This window comes from Hemitrygon akajei, unplaced genomic scaffold (assembly GCF_048418815.1).
Source record: "Hemitrygon akajei unplaced genomic scaffold, sHemAka1.3 Scf000040, whole genome shotgun sequence".
NCBI lineage: Eukaryota > Metazoa > Chordata > Chondrichthyes > Myliobatiformes > Dasyatidae > Hemitrygon > Hemitrygon akajei.
The window spans coordinates 8,145,470-8,170,250 of NW_027331926.1; positions in this window are offsets into that span (position 1 = coordinate 8,145,470).

Consider the following 24,781-nt stretch of genomic DNA (forward strand, 5'->3'; position numbering starts at 1 on the left):
AACCGGAGAACTGATCGGCAGAAATTAATTCCGCCATCCCGAGATCAAATTCCTTCTTTTTATATTTTCAGCTTACAACCGACTTAGCTCCAAGGTAGCTTCAATTTGTTTCCGTTGTAAGTCAGATTCTATTTTAGGCTTTTCTAACGACACCTGTTCTAGGTGGAACCGGTTCTCTGTTTTACTTACAGGTAAACTATCTAAGACAGCTACATCAAAAATATCGCAATCTTTATAGTGCTCCGCAATTTTCCTCTGAACTACAGGCTTTGTTGTAGCCGTCGAAATACCAATAATTTCCATCCTGCTGGCAATCTCAGATACATCACTGTTTTTCACCTTGGCTACTAAATCTGGTGATGCGAGAAAGTCGTCAATAGTTATTGTTGCCGAATACCACCCAGAATCCTCTCTAACAAAAGACTAAGGTATTTCCTTTTTTGTAAATCACACTATTAAGTAAACAAGCATTTCACACAAACCGAAAATATCCAGAGAGCCCCCAATTGTTACTATACGGTAACAATGAATATAGAACCGAGACAGGTTCTTTTTTTTTTTATTAACAAATAAACAATTATTTAGCTCAGTTCAACAGCAATAGAAAAGTAAAGAAACGACTAACTTTACCGGAAATCAACTGCTATCCTCGAAGTCCAACAGTTCTGAAAGCGATAAATGCGAACACAGTCTTAAAACGATAAATGTAAAAGCCCAAGTGAATTAGACAAACCAGTTAGGTGAGTCGCAGCATAACCGGGTAACTGCCGAATAAAACAACGAACTGAACTACGTCACAGCGAGGCCTTCCCCTTTTAAATCTGTTGGAACAGACCATCATATGACTCTAGCGGAAAAATGACCTCATATGACCTCCGACTGGCGGGGAATTACATCAACCCACCATCACAGGGCCATTACATCATGCTCACCAGGTACCCAATCACATCATTGTTATAAGACTGTCACAGGACATCCACGGGGTATGTAACAGGATGAACGCATACTAATCAGCGAATCAATGAGTCTCCTGCAAGGTAGCAGTGTCTATCTCATTTGACAATGTCCTTCCTTCTACAAGGATGTTCCGTTTAAATTCCTCCATTAAAAACTCTTTCAATTTATTATAGTGCCCTTTTACATTTTTTAGAAGAACCTCATCTCTCAAAACACACAGCTTTATTGTAAGCAAATTCCACGTGTTTTTTTTTCCCATGGATTTCTTCAAATTTCTGTATCTTTGACTATATGCCTCCGGAACCAGTTCATAGATTTCAGTATATCCAGCTTCACAATATCATTACCAGGTGCTTGCTCAGCAGTTAAAGCTTTATAAAATCGTTGTGGCTCGCCTTTAATTACGCTCTGTAACATTACTGTCTATTTCTCCTTCGGTCACTATGAAATCAGACCAAATGCTTCAAAATGTTGAAAATATTGCTCTGCATTTGTTTTACTAAATGCAGGATCCAATTTAATTTCCTAACTAACAACAATCTTTTTTCTAGAAACAGATGACTGATCACCAGACCTTAATTCCGCTATCGCGAGTTCAAATTCCGTCTTTTTACTTTCATTTTCTAACCATCCTAGTTCCATGTTAACTTCCAATTCTTGCTGCTTTAAGTCAGATTATGCTCTAGGTTTTTCTAACGCTACATGTTCCAGGTGGAACGACATCGCTGTTTTACTTACACAGAACCTATCTAACACAGCTGCATCAAAAATACCCTAATATTTATAGTGCACCGCGATTTCCTCTGAACTACAGGCTTAGTTGTAGCCGTCGAAGTATCCGTAAGTTCCAACCTGCTGGCAATCTGTGATACATCACTCAATCTCACCTTGGCCACTAAGTCTGGTGATGCGACAAAGTCGTCAATATTCATCGTTGCCGAATACCAACCAGAAACCTGACAACAGAAGAATCGGGTATTTCCATTTTTGCAAATCAGAGCACTAAATAAACAAGCATTTAAGCACTAATTGGATCATATCCCGCGAGCCCCCAATTGTTATGATTCAGCAACATTGAATATAGATCTGAGACAGATTCTACTTTTATTGACAAAGAAACATTTATTTAAACTCAGTTCAACAGTAATCGAAAAGTAAGCAAACGACTAACTTAACCGGAAGTTAACTGCTATACTGCAAGTCCAACAGTTCTGAAAGCGCTAAATCCGCACCATGTCTTAAAGCAATTAATGTAAAACTCCATGTGATTTAGACAAGCCAGTTAACAGAGCCTTCCCTGGAGTAACGCATTCCTCAATGATGTGACGTTGCTGCTGATCCCAGCAGAAATATGTCTTAACCGATGGATTTAGAGGAAGAAATTTAAAACCGGCTTAAAGGAATTGAATTTTCTCCTTGGCGAATGATATTGCCCCAATCCCTTCTGCTCTTCTAGCAGAGATTATCTCGGATGCATGTTACTATCACTTTGAAAGAGGAAGCAATAAGGTCAACGGTGTATTACCGACGACGACCCCAACTTTTACTCGATCCTTCGGTTTTTCGTAATTCAGTCAATTCTTAACTCTCCGACTGGACTAAAACTGGCAGCGTTGTGGCGAAACTGCCGGCAATAATATTTGAAACTTAAGATAGAAAGAAAAACTACACTTTAATACAAAACTTTATCATGAGACGAATACGCAGAATAACCGAGTAACTGATCAGCGTCAGAGCAAGGCCTTCCCATTTTATATCTGTTGGAACAGGCCCACACATGACCTCTAGGCGGGATAATTACATCATGTGAACTCACACTGGCGGGGAATTACATCCATCAACAATCACAGGACCATTACATCATGCTCACCAGGTACTCAATTACATCATGATCATAAGACAGTCACAGGACACCCACGGGGTATGTAACAGCATGACAGCAGACTCATCAGCGAATCCATCAGTCTCCTGTAAGGTAGCAGTGTCCCTCTCATTTGACAACGTCCTTTCTTCGACAAGGATGTTCCGTTTAAATTCCTCCCTTAAAATCAACTCTTTCAATTTGTTATAGTCCCCCTTTATATTTTTAGAAGAGCCCCATCTCTCAAACACACAGCTTTATCGTAAGCAAAATCCACGTAAGCTTTTTATTTCCCACTGATTTCTGCGTATTTCTGCATATTTGTCTATACGCTGCCGGAACCCGTTCATAGCTTTCAGTATAAGCAGCTTCACAATATCATAATCAAGTTCTTACTCAGCAGTTAAAGATGTATACACTGGTTGTGCCTTGCCTTTAATTACACTTTGTAAATTTACTTGCCATTTCTCCTTTATCAGAGCAAATGTTCAACTTTTTTTTCGAAAATCAAAAGACTGATCACCAGACATTAATTCAGCCATCGCAAATCTAAATTCCGGCATTTTTTCTTTTACTTTCAGCTTCTCACCCACATAGTTCCAAGTTAGCTTCCAATTGTTTCTGTTTAAAGTCAGATTCTCTTCTAAGCTTTTCCAACGCTAGCTGTTCTAAGTGGAACTGCATCACTTCTTAGTTGCAGGGAACCTGTCTAACACAACTGCAGCAAAAATGCCGTAATTTACATAGTGCTCCGCGATCCTCCTCTCTGTTACAGTCTTTGTTGTGGCCGGCGAAATACTCTTAAGTTCCAGCCTGGTATCAATCTCAGGTACAGCAGTCTTTTTCGCCTTCGATAATATCTCTGGCGACGCGATAACGTCGTCGATATTTATTGTTGCCGAATACCACCAACAAACCAATAAAACAAAAGACCGGACTGAAAATGGCAGCGTTCTGGCGAAACTGCCGGCAATAACCATTGAAACTTAATATAGAAGTACAAACACCACATTTAAACTACACTGCATCATGAGACGAAGACGCAGCATAGTCGAGTAACTGACAAATGAAACCACGATCTGACCAGCGTCACAGCAAGTCTTTCCGTTTTATAACTGCTGAAACAGGCCATCACATGACCATTAGCTGGAAAATTACATAATGTGACCTCACACTGACGGGGAATTACATCAACCGACCATCACAGGACCATTACCACATGCTCAGCAGATACTGAAATACGTCATGTTCATAAGACAGTCACTACACTCCCACGGTGTATGTAACAGGATGAAATCATACTCACCAGCTAATTTAGCAGACTCCATTTTTCTCCATTTTTGCTTAGGTTCTGTATCACGCTGATTAATTGCAAATGCCTGTGATGAGCTGGAAAGCAATAGAAACTGTGTAGACTAAAAAGGTACATTGCTGCTGTCAAGTCCCAATGAATGATCTCACCCCGAAACCTAGAGCGCTTTTTCATTTCCAGAGATGCTGTCTGACCTGCTCAGCTCGCCTAACATTTTGTATGTGATTCCATATAAATTTCGAAATTCAATGCACAATGTTTATCAAAGTACTGTAATTTCCTGCTTTCTACTTTCACTGTTTTGTTTTATGTATTTCATTTTGCAGTTCTGTCAGAGCATCTTGTTCTGCTGGCAACCTGTTTGGATTACTGCTGAAGATAAGGAATGCGTGCGATCAAATTGGGATGGTTGAATTTGGGGCAGCTTTTTTTCATGAGGGACAATAAGGTTTGTCGTGGTTTTGATTTTGGTTCGCCGGGAGATGAGCAAAGAAGACGAATGTAGAACCGATCGTAGGATACAAACCGGTTTGTTCGAGATAGATTTCTTTGTGCTTTTATGTGTTGTTCCTCTGTACTAAACCTTTAGTTAAGTTAAGATCCATAAATATAATCTCTTTAATTGTAACAAAGGTGGATGAGCTGAGAGCATGGATCGATACCTGGAAATATGATGCTGTAGCTATTAGTGAAACATGGCTGCAGCAGGGGTGTGATTGGCAACTAAATATTCTTAATTTTGTTGCTTCGGGTATGACAGAATCGGTGAGGCCAGAGGGGGAGGTGTTGCATTGCCTGTCAGAGAAAACATTACAGCAGAGCTTTCGCAGGATAGATAAGAGTCTATGTAGTCTAAATAGTCTACGGATACTATTTGGGTGGCATTGAGGAATGGGAAAGTTGTAGTAACACTTATAGGAGTGTATTATAGACCATCTAAAGTGCAGCGAAAATTGGAAGAGCGAATTTGCAAGCAGATAGCAGATATTTTTATTTTCCACACAGAGACCGGGAAGCCTATTATGTAAAAGGGCAGGATGGTTTGGAGTTTGTAAAATGCGTGCAGGATAGTTTCTTTGCAGCAATTCATAGAAGTATCAACTAGAGAAGGTACAGTGTTGGATCCCCTGTTATGACAGGTGACAGAGGTATGTGTTGGGGAGCATTTCGGGTCGAGTGATCACAATGCCATTAGTTTCAATATAATTATGGACAAGGATAGGGCTGGACACAGGATTGAGATTTTTGATTGGAGAAAGGCTAACTTGGATGAGTTGCGAAAGGATTTAGAAGTAGTGGATTAGAACAAGTTATTTTATGGGAAGGATGTAATAGCGAAATTGAGATCATTAAAAGGTGAAATTTTGAGGGTACAGAATCTTTATGTTCCTGTTAGGTGGAAAGGAAAGGCTAAACATTTGAGAGCGCCATGGTTTTCAAGGGATATTCGAACCTTGGTTCGGAAATAGAGAGATATCTACAATAAATATAGGAAGCATGGAGTAAATGAAATGCTCGATGAATATAAAGAATGTCAAAAGAATATTAAGAAATAGAAAATCTAAAAGAAGATATGTCCGCTTTGGCGAGTAATTTGAACAGTTATATTAATCGCAAAAGGATAGTGAGGGTTAAAATTGGACCCTTAGAGAACCTGATATTTAAGAGTTTACTAGGAAAGTTGACGACGGTAAAGCAGTGGATGCTGTCTGTATGGGCCTCGGTAAGGCTTTGACAAGTTTCCACAGGGAAGATTAGCTTGCAAGGCTCAATTGTGAATAATAAAACCGTGGAACCATAGAACATTACAACGCAGAAACAGGCCGAACCATTTTTTTTTTGCCTCGTCCCACTGACCTGCACCTGGCCCATATCCCTCCAAACCCCTCTCATCCATATACATGTCCAACTATTTTTTAAATGTCAAAAGTGAGACTGCATTCACCACTTCATCTGGCAGCTCATTCCACACGCTCACCACTCTCTGTGTGAAGAAACCCCCTCCCCCATGTTCCCTTTAAACGTTTCTCCCTTCACCGTTAACCCATGACCTCTGTTTTTTTTTCTCTCCCCGGGCCTCAGTGGAAAAAGCCTGTTTGCATTCACTCTATCTATACCCATCCTAATTTTATACAGCTCTATCAAATCACCCCTCATTCTCCTACGCTCCTGGGAATAAAGTTCTAAACTATACAACCTTTCTCTGTAACTCAGTTTCTCAAGTCCCGGTAACATCCTTGTAAACCTTCTCTGCGCTCTTTCAATCTTATTAATATCATTCCTGTATTTAGGTGACCAAAACTGCATGCAATACTCCAAATTCAGTCTCACCAATGTTTTATAAAACCAAATCATTACATTACAACTCTTATACTCAATACATTGATTTATAAATTCCAATGTACCAAAAGCTCACTTTACAACCCTATCTACTCGTGACGACACTCCTAGTGAATTAAGTAGCTGTACTCCCAGATCCCTCTGTTCTGCTGCACTCCTCAGTGTCCTACCATTTACCTTGCATGTTCTACCGTGGTTTGACCTTCTGAATTGCAATAACTCACACTAGTCCGCATTAAACTCCATCTGCCATTTTTCTGCCCATTCCTCTGTTACGTACCCGTAACAAGTGACAGTGGTGTACTCGTCACGTTACTGGGGTTGAAGCTATACTGGACTTGAGGTAATGGTCTTGTGATGGTGGAGTGACGTCATTTCCCCCGCCAGTAGTGGTCATGTGACAGTTTTTTTAACAGGGTATAAAAGGAGGACCCCTCCCTGTGAGAAGGGGCAGTTCGTGGCTGGATTTGCCATGTTTACTTCATGCCACTGCGTGATTTAATGTTATGACGCAGTTTAGTTGAAAGATGAAGTTCTATCTAATGCCTAAAGTTTAAAAGGTCATTGCCAGCTGTTTCTGTATATTACTGCTAGTTGAGAATCAGTGGAGAGTGAAGATCGGAGTTCAGGAGTTAAAAGATCGAGGAGAATCGATTTCGACGGTGAAAAGGGTTCGACCTTGTTTGATCTTCATTCGGAAGGATTCTTTGACTGTTCTCGTGGTAATCCCTGTGAATAATACCAGAAAGGATAGGGGACAGTTTTGTAAAGGAAAGGTTAGTGCCATTAAGCCGTCACATATCATCTTCGTAAAAATCTTCGTGGGAAAAGTAGTTCGACTGGGAATTGCAACTGCACGACGTGAAAGAGAATTTAAATTGTCTTAAAAAGGCTCTCCCTTAAATGAACTGTAAGAATTTTTGAACTTTTGCAATATTACTTTGAAGAACTATTTTTGCAACATCGCTTTAAGAACTGTTTTTGCAACATCGCTTTAAGAACTGTTTAATCTTCATTGCTTTAAGAACTATTTAAGCTGCCGTACAGCAGCTGAATTCCGGTTACGTGTGTGGTTTGTTTACTTCTGGGGGGTTTGTTTTCAGTGTTTAATAAACGTGTTATTTGTTATAAAAACCCCTGCCTAACTCACATATTTATTGTTGCTTGAATCCGTAACACCTCCTACTGGTCCAAAACCCTCTGCAAGATTTGAAAACCTTCCTCACTGTCCAACACACCTCCAATCTTTGTATTATCAGCAAATTTATCATCAGCAAATTTGCTCCAAATTTGCTGATCCAATTTGCCACATTATCATCCAGATCATTGATATAGATTACAAATATTAATGGATCCACCACTGATCCCTGTGGCACACCACAAGTCTAATCCAATTTACTACCTCTTCATGTATACCTAGCGACTGAATCTTCCTAACTAACCTCCTTTGCGGGACCTTGTCAAAGGTCTCTCTGAAATCCATGTATACAACATCCACTGCCTTCCATTCATCAGTTTGCCTGGTAACTTCCTCGAAAAACTCTAATAAATTGGTTAAACATGACCTACCACGCACAATGTCATGCTGACTTTTTTTTCTAATAAATCCCTGTCTATCCAAATACTTGTAGATCCTATCTCTTCGTATTCCTTCCAATAATTTACCTACTACCGATGTCAAACTTACCGACCTATAGTTTCCCGGCTTACTTTTTGACCCTTTTTTTAAACAATGGAACTACATGAACTCCAATCATCCGGCTCTTGACCCGTGGATATCGACATTTTAAATATTTCCGGCAGGGCCCCTGCAATTTCAACACTAGTCTCCTTCAAGGTCCGAGGGAATACCCTGTCAGGTCCTGGGGATATACCTGCTCTGATTTGCCTCAAGATATCAAGCACCTCCTCCTCTTTAATCTGTATAAGTTCCATGACCTCCCTACTTGTTTGCATTGCTTCCATAGACTCCATTTCAGTTTCCTTAGTAAACACAGATGCAAAAAGCCCATTTAATATCTCTCCCATTTCTTTTTGTTCAATATATTGCCGACCACTCTGATCTTCGAGAGGACCAATTTTGTCCCTTACTATCCCTTTGCTCTTAACATACCTGTAGATGTTCTTAGGATTATCCTTCACCCTGACTGCAAAAGCAACCTCATATCTTCTTTTAGCCCTCCTGATTTCTTTCGCAAGTATTTTCTTACTATTTTATACTCTTCAAGCATCTTATTTCCCCCCTGTTGCCTATACATGTTATACATCTCTCTCTCCTTCTTGATCAGAGTTTCAATACCGCTGGACAACCAAGGTTCCTTATATTATTCATTTTGCCTTTAACCCACACAGGAACATACAAACTCTGCACTCTCAAAATTTTTCCTTTGAAGGCCTCCCACTTACCAATCTCATCCTTGCCTGAGAACAACCTGTCCCAGTCTACTCCTATTTGATCCTTTATCATTTCTTCAAATTTGGCATTTTTTACCGTTCTGAACTTCAACCTGAGGTCCAGATCTTTATCAATGATCAAGTTTAAACTAATGACGTTTTGATCACTGGAATCAAAGTGTTTCCCTACACATACTTCCGTCACCTGCCCTAACTCATTTCCTAATAGGAGACCTAATATTGCATCCTCCCTAGTTGGTACATCTATATATTGATTTAGAAAGCTTTACTGAACACATTTCACTAACTCTAACCCATCTAGACCATTAACAGTATGGGAGTCCCAATCAATGTGTGGAAAATTAAAATTGTAACTTTCTGTCTCTTGCAGTTGTCTGTTATCTCTCTGCAGATTTGCTCCTCCAGTTCTCGCTGACCATTGGGTTGTCAATAATACAACCCAATTAATATTGCCATACCTTTCCTGATGCTGAGCACCACCCATATGGCCTCAGTAGACAAACCCTCTAATCTGTCCTGCCGAAGCACTGCTGTAAAATTTTCCCTGACTAGCAAAGCCAACCCACTCCCCACCCTTCATTCCTCTGCCTCTATCACGCCTGAAACATCCGAACCCTGGAACACTGAGCTGCCAGTCCTGACCCTCCTTTAGCCAAATTACAGTAATGGCTATGCTGTCATAATTCCACGTGTCAATCCAGGCCCTCAGCTCGTCTGCCTTTCCCACAATTCTCCTCGCATTGAAATGAACAAACCTCAGAAGATTGTTACCACCACACACAACCTTACTATTTATGACATTGCATGAACGACTAACATCTTTTACTTTTACCCCCGTTCCACTATCTACTCTGGCAGTCCGGTTCCCATCCCCCTGAAAATCTAGTTGAAACCTTCTCCAATAACACGAGCAAACATCCCTGCAAGTATATTGGTCCCCTTGTAGTTCAGGTATAACCCGTCCCTCTTGCCCAGGTTCCAACTGCCTCAGAAGAGGTCCCTATGATCTAGAAATCTGAAACCCTGCTCCCTACACCAGTTTCTCAGCCACGTGTTCACCTGCCAGAGCATCCTGCTCATACCCTCACTGGCACGTGGCACAGGCGGCAATACGGAGATTACTACCCTCGAGGTCCTGTTTTTCAACTTCCTACTAAACTCTCTGTACTCAATCTTCAGCACCTCCTGACTCTTTCTACCTATGTCATTGGTACCGATGTGTACCACGACATCTGGCTGATCACCGACCCAATTCAGAATGATGTGCACGCGATCAGAGACATTCCTGACCCTTGCACCGGTGAGGCAACAAACCATCCGGGAGTCTCCGTCACGGCCACAGAATCTCCTGTCTGCCAGTGCCAGCGATCCGGCTGCCGCAGCTTCTCCCAGGTAAGCCATCCCCCCCCCCCCCCTCAACAGTATCAAAATCGGTATACCTGTTCTGGAGGGAAATGGCCACAGTAGATCACTGAGCTACCTGCCCTTTCCCCTTCCTTCGCCTGCAAGTCCAGCCTCTTTTCCCCGATCAATTAAGGAAAAGAAAATTGACCTTCCCTCCGCGATGCTTCGATTGAAAAATAAGAAGAAAAAATGTTAGGTATTAATATTGATGTAGTAAAGTGGATTCAACAGTGGCTGTATGGGAGATGCCAGAGAGCAGTGGTGGATAACTTTTTTGTCAGGTTAGAGACCGGTGACTAGTGATGTGCCTTTGGGATCTGTACTGGGTCCAGAATTGTTTGTCATATACAGTAATGATCTGGATGATGCAGTGGTAAATTAAATTAGTAGGTATGCAGATGATACTAAGAGGGGGTGGGGTTATGTATAATGAATTCGTTTTTCAAAGCTTGCAGGGAGCTTTAGGCCAGTTAGAAAAGTGGGCTGAAAGAGGGCAGATGGAGTTTATTACTGATAAGTGTGAGGTGCTACATTTTGGTAGGACTAATCAAAATAGGACATACATAGTAAATGCATTGAAGAATGTAGTAGAACTAAGTGGTCTAGGAATAATGGCGCATCATTCCCTGAAGGTGGAATCTCATGTGGATAGGGAGGTGAAGAAAGCTTCTGGTATGCTGGCCTTTATAAATCAGAGCATTTAGTATACGGGTTGGGATATAATGTTAAAATTGTACAAAGAATTTGTGAGGCGAAATTTGTATTGTGTACAGTTCTGTTAACCGAATTATAGGAAATATGCCAACAAAATAGAGAGAGTACAGAGGAGATTTCAGCACATAAATTACAGAGAAAGGTTGAACAAGTTAGGTCTTTATTCTTTGGAGCGTATAAGGTTGAGGACTTGATCGAGGTATATATTGTTATGAGGGCGTAGATAGAGTTGACCTGGAGAGGAGTTTTTCATTGAGTAGGGGAGATTCAAAAAAGAGGGCATGAGATGAGATTTAAGGAACAAAAATTTAGGGATAACAAGAGGGAGAATTTCTTTACTCAGAGAGTGGTTGCAGTGTGGAACGAGCTTCCAGTAGAAGTGCTAGAGGCAGGTTCGACATTGTCATTTAAAGTAAAATTGGATAGGTATATGGACAGTAAAGAAATGACGCTTTTGGGCTGAGTGCAGGTAGGTGCGACTAAGTGTGAGTAAGCGTTCGGCACGGACCAGAAGGTCTGTTTCCGTGCTGTAATTATTATATGATTAAATCGTTGTCATTGTATGTTCTCTGTTATTTCATGGCCCTTGTTTGCAACAGATTTGCAAAATGCACAGCAGACAAACCTCCGGGATTTGGATTGGAATCGAGCTCTCTCAATCTCACCCTCATTTTTTTGCTAGGATACTCAATAAGTTCCTAATAGAATAATAACCATGACAGAATCGATGAAAGACCGTACCCTCAGTCGTGCCACCGGTAAGAGTAAGAAGACCACGATCATCTGAGCTCCCTCCGTAAGAAGAAGTTTTCGGTATTGAAATGGTATTCACTGGGGGTTTTCTTGACATCGTCCTTCTTAATCGCATGCTGTTGCCTTCTACCCGTAACTTTTGAAACACTTTTGTAATCAACAACAAATTTCAAGGTCCGCTTTAAACGTAAGGACATTCGGACTGATATCAATCTATTTCTTGACGTGCTTATAAGACCATAAGACATAAATTATAGGAGGAGAGGCAGACCATTCGGCCCATTGTGTGTGCTGCGCTATTTATCCACGCTCTGATCCAATTCTTCATGTCAATCCGACTCACTGTCTTCATCCCATAACCTTGGATGCACCGGCTAATCAAAAAAGGCTCTATTTCTGCCTTAAATGCAATCAATGTCTTGGGCTCCACAGCCACTCGTTATAAAAAATTCCATCGATTTACCACCGTCTGTCTAATACTATTTCCCCGCATATGTGTTCTAAATGGACGTCCTATAATCCTGCCCTCAGCCATATAATCCCTACCTCATATCTAATCTGTTCAGGCCTTTTAACATTTGGAATGTTTCTATGAGATTCTGCCCTGAATTTTCTCAACGCCAGGGAATACAGCCCCAGAGCTGTCAGCCGTTCCTCATACGGCAAACCCTTTCATTCCTTGAAACATTCTTGTGAATCTTCTCTGAAACATCACCAATGTCAGTATATCCTGCTTAAAATAAGGAGCCCAAAACTGCACACAATGCTACAAGTATGTTCTCATGTGTGCCTTGTCGCGTCACAACATCACGTCACATAAGTAATAGCCTGCCCGGTTATCGCTTCCACCAAAGTGCATCACCAGATACTTTCCAAAATTCTATTTCACTTGAAACTTCCTTGCCCATTCTCCAAAACCGCCTGTCTCTCTACAGACCCTCTGTTTCCTTGCCACTTCCTTGCTCATTCTCCAAAACTGTCTCTCTGCAGGATTTGTTTCCTTAACACTTTCCTCCACCTATCTTTCTATCATCGGCTAATTTAGCCACAAGTGCGTTAATACTGCGGCCCAAATACATCTTAAACAGGCGGCTGTCCCAGCTCTGACCCCTGTGGGCCTCCATTGTTTACCGGCAGCCAGCCAGACCTGGAATACTTTGAAATCATCTGACTCGATAACTTTTTCGATCTAACTGCGCAAATATTATTTTAAGAACTATCCATGCAATAATTGTTTTATTCTGTTTATATCATCATCATTGTTTATTTTATTATTATTTTTTTTACTTTCTACGTGTATCTTCATTCCCTCACTGGTTGTATATCAGTTTCTAGCCGTGTGTCAATACGTTTCTCAATGTTGGGTCAATTCACAGACACGGCACGCATCCGTGGACAGCACGCTGCTCGGATTATTGCATACATTTCCAATCTTCTTTTATATCACTTCTCCGATAGTCTGGAAATGAAGGGTTAACTGCACCTGTCATTCCCTAGAACCTAATTAAAGGTATGTCCGTGGGGATTGTCGACGTCACCGCGGAGGTGTGGCTGCTTGTTACCTGTTCTATTAATATGTCTCCCTCACAACGACAGTTTCAGTGTAAGTAGCCAGTCTACGGTCTCAGAGACCAGCGGGCTCCAGATAGAGAGAGGATAGAGGCTGGATTGGGAACAGGAACCTGGACTATTCCAGCAATGAATCAGAACCTACGGAATTTATCACGGAATGCTGCGGGAGTGGAGAAGAATATTTTCTGGGCGTATCAATATCTTTCTTTATTTTCTGAAACACTGACGTTGAATGATCGTATCGTTCATGTGCTTGTGACCTTCCAACTGTTTTACTACCCTGTCCTCGCCATCGTAGCTGTTCCTGGTAAGTGTTTGGCCCCGTCCTCGTGTTTACCGTTGAAAAGAAAATTAATCAGATTCTCTTTAATGCCCGTCGTCTGATTGCATGGCAGGTCTCTGAAACCGGTACCGCTTCAGCAACAGCGGCTGATTGCATTACAGAAGTCCTCTCTCCAACTCTGGGGTTGTCGACGTCCCGGTTACCTCTCAGTCAGGCAAACGTTATCTCTGCCTCATCACCTCTCAGGCACTGCCACCAAGGGACCTCACATGCTCCTTCACTCCCAGATAAGCAAGCCCGAGTACTCGCCTCTCCTCGTAGTGAGTGCTTTCCAATCCAGGCAGCAGTCTGGCAAATTACATCTGCACCCTCTGTGAAGCATAAACATGCTTGCGGTGATTTATGTTCCACAGTCCATTTGGGACATGGGAGGATAATGTAGCTATCTCGAAGCTTGCTGGAGGGGACTGCATCGCCAGAATGAATGAATGAATGAAAGCATAAATGCATGAATGAATGAATACGTAAATAAATACCTCAAAGCCCCAGCTGTAAAAGAGAATGAGGTTCCGTGGTCATCATTACAGCAACGATCTACAGCCTACACAAATAGTGCAGTGGAATCTGGGAGCCTACAGACGGATATCGATTGTTTAAGACAAAGTATTAGCGTCTATGCGGACGGAGGACAATGTTGCTAAAGGCGTGGTCATCTACTTGGGAAGGACAAATGGAAGAACAGAATATTATTAAGAGGTAAACAATTGCGGTATGCAGCCTTGTGGAGGGATTTTAGAGTGCTTGTTCTTCAATCACAAAAGGTTGGTTTGCAGAAGCAGCAGTCTAACAAGAAGGCAAATGGGATATTGGCCATCATTGCTGAATTTAAGTGTAAGTAGATTATGCTGCAACTGCACAAGACACTGGTGAGGCGGTAGCTGACGTACAGTGTGCAGGTCTGGTTTCCTGACTTGAGGAGGGATTTACTGGCGTTGTAGTCGGTTCACCATTTTGATTCCAGAGATGAGGTGGCGAGACTATGAGAAGAGTGTGAGTCGCGTGGGACGGTACACAGTGGAATTCAGGAGGATCAGAGACGATCATTTGGCAACATATAAAATTACGAAAGGGATGGATAAGACAGGAGCAGGAAGTTATTTCCAGCGGAAGGTGAGACTAGAACTAGAGGACACACGCTGAAGCTTTTGGGGAGCGAATTTAGGAAGTAGGTGAGGAGGAACTGCTTTTTCCAGAGGGTAGTGCAGCTGTAGAGTACACTGCCCAGTGAATCAGTGGATAGATTTTTGCGTAGTAGGGATGTTAAAGGATCTGTTGGAAAAGGCAGGTAGGTAAAAGGAAAAGGCAAGAGGCAAGTCCATAGTCAGTTCATCCATGATCATCTTCAATGGCGGATCATGCCTGTCCGAACAGATGGACTATTCCAGCTCCTTCTTCTTCGGTTCTTCTGCTCTAATGTTCTCTCGTGGTGACATTTCAGGGAAATTGATTTCTGTAAACAGTGACGCTTGGCATATTCATCAGTTCATTATCGCATCCCGTTTTCAAACCCTTCTTCTGAACGCCAAAGATCAGAATGCATTTCAGCCATCGATTGATATCACTGCTTAGTCCATAGCTAACTTCGGCCATTCGGGCACCGAGCCCTATCTGCCATTCTGTCATAACTCATTTATTATCACCCTGAACCACATTCTGCCGCCCGCTCTCCATATCGATTTAAGCCCTGACGAATCAAGAGAGTACACACTCTGCAGCAATAGTTGCAATGAACTGACCGCTCAGCACTCTGTGGCGTGTAATTCCACAAATTCAGCAGCCACGGTCTGCAGAAAGTGATACCCACCTGTATTCTAAAGTGATGTCTTCTATCGTGAAGCCTCGTCTTCTATATGCAGACTCCCACACAACAGAAGCTGCCCTCTCCACGTCCACAAAATCTCGGCGTTTCAATATTAGACAATTTTCATTGAAATTTCCTTTATTCTCCTGAACTTCAACAGGTAGATTATAATTACTAACGACGTAATAATGCCTTCCGATAATCTCATTAGCAGATACATTAACTACATTTTCATCTCCGGACTCGGACGTCAGGTCGATTGAAATCATTGTTTTCAGAGAATGTTTCCATCCGAGTATATGTTAATGGCCTTTATCTCACTCCGCACAGTGAACGTGGTGACAATTGTCACCCTGTCGCGGGGAAAGTGCGGTCTGTCCAAAGGCGTCGCAAGGTACCTGGTTGCCATGGTTGCAGCGGATCAGCTCGTCGTTTTCTTCGATCTGGTTTTGAACAAAATTCCGAGGACCTACAAGCCAATTGATGTTTCTCTCTGGTCGTTCCGTGTTCCCGTGTGTAACATCCACGCCGTCCTGCTCTACGCTGCCACAGACTGTTCTGTCTGGTTCACCGTCACTTTCACCTTTGATCGATTTGTCGCCATTTGTTTTCAGAAGCTGAAACGAAAATACTGCACCGCGAGAGCGGCGGCTCTGGTTCTGGGGACAGTGACTGTGCTGAGCTGCGTAAAGAACATTTTCTGGTACTTTCTGCTCCATGGCTATTATTCGATGTACAATTTGTACGTGCTCTGTTTGCGTTCATTTCGTTTTTCCTCATCTCAGGAGGCAGCATTTCTAATGATTCATTCCTTCCTCACCCCAGTGTTCCCCTTTGTCCTGATTATCCTGCTCAACAGTTTAACCATCAGGCACGTCTTAGTGGCCAGCCGAGCCCGGAGGAGGCTCCGTGCTTCGAGCAATGGCGAGTCGCCCGCCGACCCGGAGATGAAGAACCGCAGGCAATCGCTCCTGTTACTGCTGGTGATGTCGGGGAATTTCATCCTGCTGTGGGCGCTGCTGACGGTGTATTCCATATGGCAGAGCGTGGATTTTTACGTTTCCACTTCTCCCCCGGATAGTCTGCTGGAACTGGGTTACTTGCTTCAGCTCCTGAGCTGCTGCACCAACACGGCACTTTACGCCGTGGCACAGACCAGGTTCAGGCTACAATTCAAGGAGACGGTGAAATCCCCCTTCCGTCTATTGACAAAGTTCGTCCTGTTTTGTCAAGGGAGCATTTATCCTCAGTGACGCCCCAAAATATCGCATTTCGTCAGTGACCTGTGCAGTTCCATTGGGGCTGTGGACGTCCCTGAATAGCTCCCGCACCTCCGCCCATCCATGCACCAGCAGCATCAAGTAGTATCCCAGTCTGCCTCCACTGTGCTCCTTCCGGATTATTTTCTTCACTGGTTCCCTGTAATGTCTCCCTCAGTTCAAGTGGGTGATTCTACACTTAACTACATGCGAAGCCTTGACACCACCATCGAGCATGAATGAGCATGAATGCCTGCTCAGCTACGATGCAATCTCCTGCTCAAAGCCTCAGAAACATTAAAGAATTTATTCGACATTTTATGTAGTGGAGTTCCTGTCTACCGAATTCAATTGAGTACATGGTTTAAGTGGGGACGGTCTTCGAGCCATTAAAGTAGCAAATGCAATCATCCGCCGAGCTGCAGAGGGCAGATCAATCATTGGTAAGCAAAATAAATAAATAAATAAATCATGGTAATCCCTGCAGAGGAAAGGGGACGTGATGTCTATTTATTGATTGATTTCCGCAGCTTGGTCTTTCTTCTTCTCCGGTTGATTATCCGCCGTTCTAGTCCTTTCCCGCCTCTGTCTCTAAAGCGTTACCATCGGTGTGTCTCCGCGTATTCCTGATTCCACCCACGGACCAAACACCTTTGGTTAATGATAGATTAATCGATCATTGTAAATTGTCCGATTAGAATTGCGCCAGCCAAGGCACCAAAGTTGTGTGTTGACTGGAAGTAAGACTTTTGAGAAGGACTGGTCCCGGTAGGTTGAAACATGAGACTGAGTTGCAATGGATAGTAGGGCTTTAAATAGAGTACAGAGGGCAGTGGTGGAGGGCCGCCATTCTACATGGGACAATTGTTGGAAATGTTCTGGCGGTTGACTTGGATGAAAATGGGCGGGGCTCATAAATACCCTTGATAACGACACAAACGTGATGGAGTTGTCCATGATGAGGGAGTTTGGCAAAAGTACAGCTGGAAATGTGGCCGGAGAAATGACAACTGTGTCACACTAATACTACAGTTCGGTCTCGAACCATAGAGAAATACGAGAATAGGAAATATTTTTCGGAATATAGAGAAAACGGAGAGAACGTAAAATGATTTCAAATTCACTAAAATAAATCTTCTAGCCATTAAAGCAGCAAATGCAATCATCCGCCGAGCTGCAGATGGCACGTCAATCACTCTTAAGCCAAAAAATGTAGTAATGGAGGAGGCTGTAAATCAATGTGCAAAACTGTAGAGAATGTATCAAAAATATCTTTCCAAATTTTTTCCAAAAGAGGACAAGACCAAAACATGGAAGTCAGAGAGGCTAACTCAGAGGGGCATCTATCACAAAATCGGATTTATATGTGAGTTAAAACGAGTTAATTTATATTTAGACATATGAGCCCTATGTCCCACTTCAAAATTGAATCAACGTATGTCTAGCTCAAATTGAAGATAAATTAATTAATTGATTTTTCCCATTTCTCTAAAGGGAAATAAAGTTGAAGTTCCTTCTCCCATTCATTTTTAATTTTATCGGATCTATTTGGCTGTATATTCATAATCATATCATAAATGATTGCTATTAAACCCTTTTGATAATGGTTTAAGCCTATTTATTTTACATGATATCAATTGGATATGAAATCAGAAAAGAAGGTAACATCGTATTTCAATCAAAAAATGTCACTGTTCTGTATGTTTCCAAAAAAGTGGGATCTGGGCAAATTAGATTTATTAGACAACTGTTCAAAAGACATGAAACAGTCACCCAAAAATTAATCACGAAAACATATTATACTCTTCGCCTTCCAAACAACAAATGTTTGATCTTTGAGAGAGGGTTGAAAGAAAATAAAAAAACTAGATATTAGAGGGCTTGAATAAATAAATGTATCCAAGGCAAAAAAACCCCGAAACTGTAACAATATTCGAAATGTATGTTTAACTATTGGGTTAACCATTTGTTTATTCAATTTGATGTGACCTATGCAGCTCGGCTATTGATTGCATTTGCTACTTTAATGGCTATAAAATCTATTTTATTGAATTGGAAAGCGATAAATCCTCCAGCTACATTCGAATGGTTTTCTGAAACCATATCCATTTTAAATTTAGAAAACAATAGGTGGTATCTTTAATCCCTCAGTTAAGTTTGAAGAAACATGGAGGCATTTTATTCAATACTTTTATAGAATGTAATTTGACCTTTTCCGTTTCCTTTATATTATTCACTAATTTCAGTAGAAGAGCGGAGTTGTCGATACTAATATATATATATATATATATATATATATATTGTAATAGTATCACAGCTTTTTTTTAGTTTAGGTTTTAGTTGTGTTTAGTTGAGTTTCCTTTGTTTTTGATTTTTCCATTTGTGTTTTTTTTCATTGTCTTTATATATTTTGTATCTTGTTTATATCATGGGTTTGCGAGGTCTAGAATGTTGGTTTTACCGATAGTTTTTTTAACAAATTGTTAAATGCCAACGATGTTATCTCACTCTCTTTGTACTACTATGTCTGTTATGGATCTGTTTCTGAAAAATAAAATCAATAAAAAGGTTGAAAAAAGAAATGAAAAAAATGGTTTCTGCTCAGGTATTAGATGAATGTTCAGCTTGGCCGTGTTCCGTACACGCAACAGTGGGGGAAGTACCTCTTACTTGCACGCAACACTGTGAAATGAAGAGCAGCAATGGAACACACCTAGAGTCTGGTTTTGCTGTTAACAATCATATATTTTATCATCAACTACGTAATACAGTAACTTAAACCAGGTAAACCAATGGTTTCCAGTATTAGCAGTATAAGTGTGTAAAAGAATAAAATTCCCAAACTTATTCAAGCTCAGGTGGCATGAGTTACAGTCTGACGATGGTATTTGAGAATCTTCTGTTCATTTGAATTCCACAGAATTTGAAGAGACAGAGAAGTATTTGTAATCCAATCAAAAAGGTATCGTAGATCTTCCCGTTGTCCTCTAAATCCTCACACGAAACATAACTAACAGTAGCTAATGACCAGCGGGACCATACTCAAAGGAACCACCAACGTAATAAGCTACTCATTCAGTTCCACGACCTACGAAATAACGCCAACAGAGATTTGCCACAGGGGTGCCTTTCTTCATTTGACTACCACACCAAGACAAAGGGTAAGCATACATGTGGTAATCACGAAAGTTTTCCACTCACCGGAGAACTCACTCCTGCGGATTTACTCTGTGACAATCAGACTTTCGTATCCGAATGGAAACAACCTTACCTTCACGGGCGACATGGAGAGAGACTCCAGATACTGATAATCTTTTCACTCGGTTGCCTATGTTTGAGCCTTCCCCTACTCCCCTCTGTTCAAATTTCTTCCAATTGCAGCAACTTGTGATAGTCATTTATCAATACTCTGGATCGATCTCAACTCAGCCCTTTGGGCTACTGAAAGTCTAAACCAACGACCGACTCACTGGTCTCTTCCACTGACCGAATCCTTCTTGACTCTGACTGTGTGTCTCTGTGTCCTTGTATATTCATAACAACCTGCAGAAAAAAAAGAAATAAATGTAAGCATTCATTGTCAATTAAATAACGCCACCTCTCTCCTACCATAGCAACACAGCAATTTTTATAGTTAGTATAAACCCAACAGTTTCAAAACGTCAGTCTCATTCTCTCGGCGTTTTAAAGTAACAGTGTACCGAATAAATGAACCCTGGGTGTATATAACAGTCGAAACACCAGATTTTTAACCATATATTGATACGCCGAGAAAATATTCATTACAGATGCCACAGTATCTCGCGATGCATTTTACAGAACCATTTCTGTAATCCTCCAAATTCCTGTTCCGGATCCAGCCTCTGTCGTCTCTCTATCTGGAATCCGCTGGTCTCTTATGGCGTCGCTGGAGACTCTCGCTGAGACTGTCTTTGTGAGGGATACTGTACACATTAATAGACCAGGCAAACTGCAGCCACAGCTCCGCAGTGACGTGGTCAATCGCCACAGAAAATCATTTACTTAAATTCTACGGAATGACTAGTGCAATTAACCCTTTATTTGCAGACCGTCTGAGACGCAGTACAAACGCAGACTGGAAGTGTATCTAATAATCCCAGCAGTGGGCTGTCCACCGATCCGTGCCGTGTCCGTAAACGGACACAAAATCGAGAAACGTGTTAACACACAATCAGACACTGAAATACAGCCAGGCTGGAAAGGGTAAACGAAGCAAATGCTAAATAAAATCAGCAAAATAAGGACATAAACAGATTGAAAATAATTTTTGCATTGATACCGTTCTTAAAAAAATACCGTTACATAGGTGTATTGAAAATAATTTCGAGTTAGATAATTTCACAATAATGATATTCAGAAAAGAGCTTCAATCCAGCGGCCAATCCGGAAGCCGGATGATTGTGGAGGAGAGGACTTCACTCAGCACAGGAATGAAAAGCGACAGCGGATCCATAACGTGAAAAAGAGTTTTGACCAGCGCCCAGGCGGCGTTTGCGGTTGATCAGCAGGAGGCAGGCAGGGGCAGATGACGTATCAACTCCAGGAGGCTTCAGTCGAAGTAGGCAATGGAAAAGAAAAAGTGCTTGCTTAAGATATGTTTCACTTCCCTTCGTCATATCTGATCAGATGGATAACAGAGATGCCCGTCAGGATAGTTAACAAGCTCCTGTTGCGGCATCTGGGGAGGCTTGGAGACGTCCAGTGGCCCTGACGATTATAGTTGCGAGAGTTGCGTTCAGCTGCAGCTTCTAACAATCCACCTTAAGGAGGTGGAGTTGGAACCGGACGAGATCCAGTTCATTCGGGAGGCTGAAGCGATAGACAGGACATATAGAGACATATGCACCCAAGGCGCAGGCCACAGGAGACTGTGTGACCTTTGGGTAGGAGAAAAGGCTGGAGGGGCAAGACAGAGTTCCCACGTGGCCATCACCCCCAACATTTTAGATACCGTCGCGAATTTCTGTGGGTGGGAGTGAGAATAACCAAAGAGTGTTCAGTCACAGTGGTCGGGTCTCAGGCACTTAGTTTGCTTCTGTGACTCAGAGCGGAAATGGGCGTTGAGCGGCGTTTGTATGTGTGGATGGGGGGCGTCAGGGTGAATGTCACGATGTGGTGATAAGATATTCGTTAGTGGAGCGGACGGGTGGTTCTGTCTCGACAACGTCAGGTTTATCTCGGATCGAGTCCTCAGCATTTTTAACAGTAAGAGTGAAAAAAACCAGAAATCGTGGCCCTTTGAGTTACCAATGACATGCGTAGTATGTGTGACGAAGTACTGCACTGCCAGTTCCGGGAGTTAAGAGTGAAGTTAAAACGCAGGACCTTAGGGATTTGCTGCCCGTTCTCCGTTCTTGTGAGGCAGGAAGAACTCAGAGTATGCAGATTAATGTCGCAATGCAATCAAATCCTTCATTCACATCATTGATATACAACGCGATAAGAAGCGGTCTCAGCAACGATTGCTGCGGAACAGCACTGATCACCGCTGTCCAAGGACCGATGCCGTAATGTTTATTGACATATACAGAAGGCCACAATATTAAACACCACCAGGATAGTCTGAAAGTTCCGAGCGAATGAGAAATTAGCTTGTTTGGTTATGTCCGGATATGAGGTTTCACCAGCTGCTGAGAAACAGAAAAGACACAACTTATTATAAATACAAGAGTCACATTGCAACAAATTATATAACAACCGAACAGTAATGACAGATGGGGAAATCCATAATAACCGCCCGGATATAGTAACATAGGATAGGCAAAGAACATCAACTTATTCAATAAATAAAGCCATTGCAAGCACACAAAACATACATAAACACTACAATCTGCTGAATTACCGCTTACATACTGTTAATATTCAATACCTTCACAGTATAATCCGGTTCAAGTTTGACCCGGCTCAGGAATCCGCTCATAACAAGTTGCCATACCAAATTATGAACGACAAATCCTTGTAGAATGTTTAGATAGCATTGCTGACATTTATATATGGTTGATTAATCCTGACTGAATGTTTCAGAGACCGGGGGAGTATTTTAGACAAAAGAATAAGTTCATGGAGAAAAAGCATCTACTATCAAAATATCTTGTCCTATTTTACCTAAGATATATATATATATATATATATATAAAGTTATAACTAGTAATTATTAATTATTCATTAACTAACATTTGACAAACAAACAAAACAAAAAAAATGATATCTTCACAAAGGTCATCGCATTCAAAGCAGTGTCAGGAAATTGTGCGTGTGTGACCCTTGCATATGTGTTTCCCACATTTACAGCAAGCTGTCCGAGTTTTGCAGTCCTTTTAGACAGAGCAGAAGTTGCATCTCCATCTCGTCTACCCCCTTGTGTTGGCTTCTTGTGGGACTTGTTGTTGATCAGGGCCGGGTTCAGATCGCGGCACTGCCCTTACCACTGCTGCTGAGGCTGCTGTGCGGGGAAGGTGCCGTCGTCTTTGCATAAAATGAGTAACAAGGAGCTTCCCAACCTCCGCCGAAAAGAACCATCTCCAGAGCTTCTTGCTTGCACTCCAGGTAGGGTACAGCTCACTCCGCATGACAGAGGCATTGTAGGTCGATATTTCAATGAGCTGTATGTGTCTGTTACTTTGTCAAGGTTGTCCACTCCTCCTTTGTTGGCATTGTAGTCAAGGATGATGGCTGATTTTCTGCCCTCCTGAGCGCTGCCCTCTGCAGCCTTATGTCATGTGCTCATAAGGATGGCATTCATGTTCGTCTTTTGCATATACGAGACAACTGTGGAAGCAAACTTTGGGTGAAAACAAACTTGGAAGACAAGAGTCTCTCCCCCTTGTTGCAATCACAGCAGGCGGCAAATCAGGCTTGTTCCGCCTCACAGTGCACACCATTTTGATTATCTTCTTCAGGAGCGCCTGACCAAGCTCCAGAGATGTGAAGAAGTTGTCGCAGGTCACATTGTGTCCTGTTTGCCCTTCTGTCATCTCTAACACGACGCGCATGCCTGGTTTTCTCTCCGGGGCTCCCCCAGCTGCCTTCCCAGCAGATACTTGCGTATTCTAAAATATAATAAATATCTGCATTAAATAAACCCAAGGACACTGCCTTCACAGCTGAATGTGATAACAGATTCCCAAAATGCACCACCTCTGGAGAAAGAAAGTTCTGCCTCTCTGTTTTAAATGGACGTCTCTATATTCTGAGGCTAAACCCTCCTGTCTCAGACACCCAAACCTTGGGAAGCATCCTTTCAGGTGTATAACTCCCTTTCTGCTGTCTCCGTCCTTTCCTAAAGAGCGAAGTGGCATTTGCAATTGTTCTGCCCCTTCACCATGAGACAGCCCAATGATTTTAGAAAGATCATTGCTAATGTTCCACAATCTCTACCGATCACTCTCTGAGAAGCATAATGTGAAATTCTTCTGGTCGGGGTGAATGATGTATCCGTTGGTCTTTCAGCTTTATGGATAACTTCTTTCTTGTGAGAATAACTTCACCCACTCCTGTTCCTTCACGCCCTACAACATCAGACATACAGCTAGTATCTTCCGCAGAGACGATTGATGCAACATACATAATTAATCCATCTGCCATCTCCTTTTTCCCCATTATTATTTCTCCTGCCACATTTTCGAGCGGGCTTATATCCACTCTTATTTCGCTTTGAATTCTGTGTAATCAGAAACGATTTTTCTACCCACCTTGATATGTTTCATTATCTTGCTTTCATATTCCATCTTAAAAGCTTCCCAAATACGCAATTTTCCCCAGTTGTTTTTGCCTTTTTATATGCCTTCTCGTTTGTTTTTACGTTTTTCCACGACTGTACTAATTTGTCATTTGAGTATTTACTTGTTTTTACAATGCATGCATTCTGCACATTGCTCTGGTTTACCGGAACTTCACCGCCTCTCTGCCCTGCAGTCAATCCTGACAGCGTCTCCTTCATTTTTTATTTGGCTAAGACGTTACTCGTAACACAGTAATATCCTTCACTCCACTGAAATACTGCTGCGTCGGAGTTTAATTTTCCCTATCA